Consider the following 6265-nt stretch of genomic DNA (forward strand, 5'->3'; position numbering starts at 1 on the left):
TTCGACGGAAATGACTACCTCTTTCAAAAATGACTTGTAACTTGTATTTCTGACTAAAAACTTATACTTTTTCTATTTATATTCATAAAGTTAAGTTCAATACGAAACCGTGGCCACTGGAATCACTCAAAACGGATTAGAAACGAAGAAATGGCGAGTAAAACAAGATTGATAAAAACTACTCATTTTACCTACGTGAAAGTTAGTAATAAATCTATTCCAACCATAACCTAATCAACTTATATTATATATTATGTAATCTTGACATACCATAGACACGTATACAATGTTTCGACTTATCATGTCGACCCATCTATATATATATATATATTGCGGAACAACCATAGACACTCTATATGTGAATGTTGGAGTTAGCTATACAGGGTTGAGGTTGATTCCAAAATATATATATAGTTTGAGTTGTGATCAATACTAAGATACGTATACACTGGGTCGTGGATTGATTCAAGATAATATATATCGATTTATTTCTGTACATCTAACTGTAGACAACTAGTTGTAGGTTACTAACGAGGACAGCTGACTTAATAAACTTAAAACATCAAAATGTATTAAAATTGTTGTAAATATATTTTGAACATACTTTGATATATATGTACATATTTGTTATAGGTTCGTGAATCGACCAGTGGCCAAGTCTTACTTCCCGACGAAGTAAAAATCTGTGAAAGTGAGTTATAGTCCCACTTTTAAAATCTAATATTTTTTGGGATGAGAATACATGCAGGTTTTATAAATGATTTACAAAATAGACACAAGTACGTGAAACTACATTCTATGGTTGAATTATCGAAATCGAATATGTCCCTTTTTATTAAGTCTGGTAATCTAGGAATTAGGGAACAGACACCCTAATTGACGCGAATCCTAAAGATAGATCTATTGGGTCTAACAAACCCCATCCAAAGTACCAGATGCTTTAGTACTTCGAAATTTATATCATATCCGAAGGGTGTCCCGGAATGATGGGGATATTCTTATATATGCATCTTGTTAATGTCGGTTACCAGGTGTTCACCATATGAATGATTTTTATCTCTATGTATGGGATGTGTATTGAAATATGAAATCTTGTGGTCTATTGTTACGATTTGATATATATATATATATATATATATATATATATATATATATATATATATATATATATATATATATATATATATAGGTTAAACCTATAACTCACCAACATTTTTGTTGACGTTTAAAGCATGTTTATTCTCAGGTGAATACTAAGAGCTTCCGCTGTTGCATACTAAAATAAGGACAAGATTTGGAGTTCATGTTTGTATGATATTGTGTAAAAAAACTGCATTTAAGAAACATATGTCGATGTAATATATTTCTATTGTAAATCATTATGTAATGGTCGTGTGTAAACGGTATATTTTAGATTATAATTATTTGATAATCTACGTAATGCTTTTGAAACCTTTATTGATAAAATAAAGGTTATGGTTGTTTTAAAAATGAATGCAGTTGATAATGCTAAAAACGAACATATATTTCATAGCATTATTCCTCAAGAAAGACAAGCTTTTAGTTGCAATTGTTCTATTTACAAGTGATATTCATTTAAATAATAAAAGGTGAAGACAAAAGACAGATTCGACGAATTGAAGACGCAAACGACCAAAAAGCTCAAAAGTACAAAAGACAATCAAAAAGGTTCCAATTATTGATAAGAAACGTCTCGAAATTACAAGAGTACAAGATTCAAAACGCAAAGTACAAGATATTAAATTGTACGCAAGGACGTTCGAAAATCCGGAACCGGGACCAGAGTCAACTCTTAACGCTCGACGCAACGGACTAAAAATTACAAGTTAACTATGTATATAAATATAATATAATATATAATTAATTATATTAATTATATATATATTATATTTATAAATAAAAACCGTCGGCAGAGAAAGACTCTAAGGGACTGAGCTGTAAATTCATTCTCCGCGACTCGCGGAGTTTGAAGAGGATTTCACCGCGAGTCGCGGAGCCCCAAAATGAAATTCTGCCTATAAAGCCAACCGAATTCTGATCGTAAAAAATCATCTTTTTTCTTCCTCATTCATACGTAAAATTTATATTTATATTTATAATTTATATTTTAATTTTAATTATAATTCTAATAATAAGGGTATGTTAGCGAATGTTGTAAGGGTGTAAGTCGAAATTCTGTCCGTGTAACGCTACGCTATTTTTAATCATTGTAAGTTATGTTCAACCTTTTTACATTAATGTCTCGTAGCTAAGTTATTATTATGCTTATTTAAAACGAAGTAATCATGATGTTGGGCTAATTACTAAAATTGGGTAATTGGGCTTTGTATCATAATTGGGGTTTGGACAAAAGAACGACACTTGTGGAAATTAGACTATGGGCTATTAATGGGCTTTATATTTGTTTAACTAAATGATAGTTTGTTAATGTTAATATAAAGATTTACAATTGGGCGTCCCTATAAATTACCATATACACTCAATCGGACACGATGGGCGGGGTATTTATATCTACGAATAATCGTTCATTTAACCGGACACGGGAATGGATTAATAGCCACTAGAATAATTAAAACAGGGGTGAAATTACATTCAAGGGTAATTGGTGTAATTGCTAACAAAGTAGTAAAACCTTGGTTTACACGCAGTCGATAACCTGGTGTATTCATTAAACAAAGTATTAAAACTTTGTTACAATTCGAATCCCCAATTAGTTGGAATATTTAACTTCGGGTATAAGGATAATTTGACGAGGACACTCGCACTTTATATTTATGACTGATGGACGGTTATGGACAAAAACCAGACGGACATATTAAATAATCCAGGACAAAGGACAATTAACCCATGGGCATAAAACTAAAATCAACACGTCAAACATCATGATTACGGAAGTTTAAATAAGCATAATTCTTTTATTTCATATTTAATTTCCTTTATTTTATATTTAATTGCACTTCTAATTATCGCACTTTTATTTATTGTTATTTAATCGCACTTTTAATTATCGTACTTTTTAATTATCGCAAGTTTATTTTATCGCACTTTTATTATTCGCAATTTCATTATCGTTATTTATTTTACGTTTTAAATTAAGTCTTTTATTTATTTATTATTTTACATTAGGTTTTAACTGCGACTAAAGTTTTAAAATCGACAAACCGGTCATTAAACGGTAAAAACCCCCTTTTATAATAATAATATTACTTATATATATATTTGTATTTTTATAAAAGTAAACTAATATAGCGTTAAGCTTTGTTTAAAGATTTCCCTGTGGAACGAACCGGACTTACTAAAAACTACACTACTGTACGATTAGGTACACTGCCTATAAGTGTTGTAGCAAGGTTTAAGTATATCCATTCTCTAAATAAATAAATATCTTGTGTAAAATTGTATCGTATTTAATAGTTTTTCCTAGTAAAATATAAACTATTTCGTATCCCTTAGCTTTGACATCAAGTATTTTTGGCGCCGCTGCCGGGGAACTCTTAAACGCCGGAAGCGCAACGCTAATATATAAAAAAAAAAAAAAAATTTAGTTAACTTTTATTAAAATTCGTTTTTGTAAAAATACGTTTTAATTATTCAAAAATATAAAAAGAAAAACAAAAATATAAGTATTTTTAAGATTTTGTTAAATATTTAAGTTTTATAAGTTTCTTTATTTTTATTTTAGTTTATAAAAATATAAGTTTTATTTAAATATCTTTTATTTATATAAAAACAGAAAACAGAAAAGAAAAAAAATAAATAAAGAAAAAACGCGTCGAATTTAATAAGCTGTCATCTGAATTTCTGAACCCCGCAACTCGCGGGGTTTTCTGCATCAATTACCGCGACTCGCGGAGATAACCTGACACGCCGAGAGAAGCCCTAATTCAGCATTAATTACGGTTAATTATTAATTATTATTATTATAACCCTAACTAATTATTATTATTATAATTACTGATGTTATGCGAGGTGTATATAAAATAGCTTTATATTTTACTAGGAAAAACTATTAAATACGATACAATTTTACACAAGATATTTATTTATTTATAGAATGGATATACTTAAACCTTGCTACAACACTTATAGGCAGTGTACCTAATCGTACAGTAGTGTAGTTTTTAGTAAGTCCGGTTCGTTCCACAGGGAAATCTTTAAACAAAGCGTAACGCTATATTAGTTTACTTTTATAAAAATACAAACATATACATAAGTAATATTATTATTATAAAGGGGGGTTTTTACCGTTTAATGACCGGTTTGTCGATTTTAAAACTTTAGTCGCAGTTAAAACCTAATGTAAAATATTAAATAAATAAAAGACTTAAATTAAAACTTAAAGTAAATAACGATAATGAAATTGCGAATAATAAAAGTGCGATAAAATAAACTTGCGATAATTAAAAAGTACGATAATTAAAAGTGCGATTAAATAACAATAAATAAAAGTGCGATAATTAGAAGTGCAATTAAATATAAAATAAAGGAAATTAAATATGAAATAAAAGAATTATGCTTATTTAAACTTCCGTAATCATGATGTTTGACGTGTTGATTTTAGTTTTATGCCCATGGGTTAATTGTCCTTTGTCCTGGATTATTTAATCTGTCCGTCTGGTTTTTGTCCATAACAGTCCATCAGTCATAAATATAAAGTGCGAGTGTCCTCGTCAAATTATTATTATACCCGAAGTTAAATATTCCAACTAATTGGGGATTCGAATTGTAACAAGGTTTTAATACTTTGTTTAATGAATACACCAGGTTATCGACTGCGTGTAATCCAAGGTTTTACTACTTTGTTAACAATTACACCAATTACCCTTGAATGTAATTTCACCCCTGTTTTAATTATTCTAGTGGCTATTAATCCATTCCCGTGTCCGGTTAAATGAACGATTATTCGTACATATAAATACCCCGCCCATCGTGTCCGATCGAGTGTATATGGTAATTTATAGGGACGCCCAATTGTAAATCTTTATATTAACATTAACAAACTTTCATTTAGTTAAACAAATATAAAGCCCATTAATAGCCCATAGTCTAATTTCCACAAGTGTCGTTCTTTTGTCCAAGCCCCAATTATGGTACAAAGCCCAATTACCCAATTTTAGTAATTAGCCCAACATCATGATTACTTCGGATTAAATAAGCATAATAATAACTTAGCTACGAGACATTAATGTAAAAAGGTTGAACATAACTTACAATGATTAAAAATAGCGTAGCGTTACACGGACAGAATTTCAACTTACACCCTTACAACATTTGCTAACATACCCTTATTATTAGAATTATAATTAAAATTAAAATTAAAATATAAATTATAAATATAAATATAAATTTTACGTATGAATGAGGAAGAAAAAGATGATGGTTTTTGATCAGAATTCGGTTGGCTTTATAGGCAGTTTTCAAATTTAGGGCTCCGCGACTCGCGGCAAAAGCCTCTTCAAACTCCGCGAGTCGCGGAGATTAAAATTACAGCTCACATCTTTTGGAGTCTTTCTTGCCGACGGATTTTATATATAAATATAAAATATAAATAATTAATATAATTATTTATATATTATATTATATTCTTGTGCATAGTAGACTTGTAATTTTTAGTCCGTTGCGTCGAGCGTTAAGAGTTGACTCTGGTCCCGGTTCTGGATTTTTGAACGTCCTTGCGTACAATTTTATATTTTGTACTTTGCGTTTTGAATCTTGTACTCTTGTAATTTCGAGACGTTTCTTATCAATAATTGGAACCTTTTTGATTGTCTTTTGTTTTTTTGAGCTTTTTGGTCGTTTGCGTCTTCAATTCGTCGAATCTGTCTTTTGTCTTCACCTTTTATTATTTAAACGAATATCACTTGTAAATAGAACAATTGCAACTAAAAGCTTGTCTTTCTTGAGGAATAATGCTATGAAATATATGTTCGTTTTTAGCATTATCAAATATTTCCACACTTGAGCGTTGCTTGTCCTCAAGCAATATTGTCTTGAAATACTAGAATCACTTCTTTATTCTTCACACTTTGTACATCAGTGATTTTTCTATACGGCGGTATAAACAATGGTAGTAACGATATGGTTTACAGTCCCACATGACTATAAAAATTTAGATCCATTAAGGAAATTGGATCTTTATGAAAACATTTGATCTTTTGAAAATTAAATCTAGTTTTTACCCTAGATAAGTTTTCCGGAATAACCCTTTACCGGTGTTTGCAAAATATTTTTGTGGGTTTGGTGG

This window comes from Rutidosis leptorrhynchoides, chromosome 5 (assembly GCF_046630445.1).
Source record: "Rutidosis leptorrhynchoides isolate AG116_Rl617_1_P2 chromosome 5, CSIRO_AGI_Rlap_v1, whole genome shotgun sequence".
Lineage (NCBI taxonomy): Eukaryota > Viridiplantae > Streptophyta > Magnoliopsida > Asterales > Asteraceae > Rutidosis > Rutidosis leptorrhynchoides.